Here is a 709-nt window from a genome sequence, read left to right on the forward strand (position 1 = left end):
TCCCATATTGCAATAAATGCACATTTATATTGCTTGCAATACCATGAAAAAAAATCTTTTAAAATATGCGTTTAATTTTACATGCAGTTGAACTATTTTCGCTTTAACAACAGCTATTTGAACAAAAATTGAAAAGCGAGCATAAATATTCTGCTTGTGATGTTTGGGAAGAATATTTTTGTTTGAAAATCAGCTACGTACTCATGATTTTATTTTTAGATTGAAAATAATATACTTAGTATATTTGTTTTTCAAATCATTCATTTTAAGTTTCTAGTAATCTTATCATAGGCAAAATAAAGAAACACACTGCTTTATTATTAAAAGATCTTAAATCAAATCTTAATGTTAAAAATAAAATATTGTTCGTATTTAAGTTATTAGACAAGTGTGAACATTAATTCAGATTCAAAAGATTTCATTTCACTCTTATAAAAATTTATAAAAATCAAAATTTTTCTATATTTTGATTATCATTGTTATTATATTTTTTCTTGACAGTTATCTTTTATATTTTATTGTAATATTTTTGAATAAAATCGAGTTGCCCGACTATATTATTTCCGGACTCATCACATTTTAACTGAACAGTGATGACAGTGATAACAGTGATGCCCACAAAAATACATTTACATGTTAGACTTCCATTTGTGTTCCACAATAATGTTTACAGTCGATTTACAGTTTTTACAGTTTTAATTTGCAGGCA

The sequence above is a fragment of the Drosophila bipectinata genome, chromosome 2R (genome assembly GCF_030179905.1).
Source record: "Drosophila bipectinata strain 14024-0381.07 chromosome 2R, DbipHiC1v2, whole genome shotgun sequence".
Lineage (NCBI taxonomy): Eukaryota > Metazoa > Arthropoda > Insecta > Diptera > Drosophilidae > Drosophila > Drosophila bipectinata.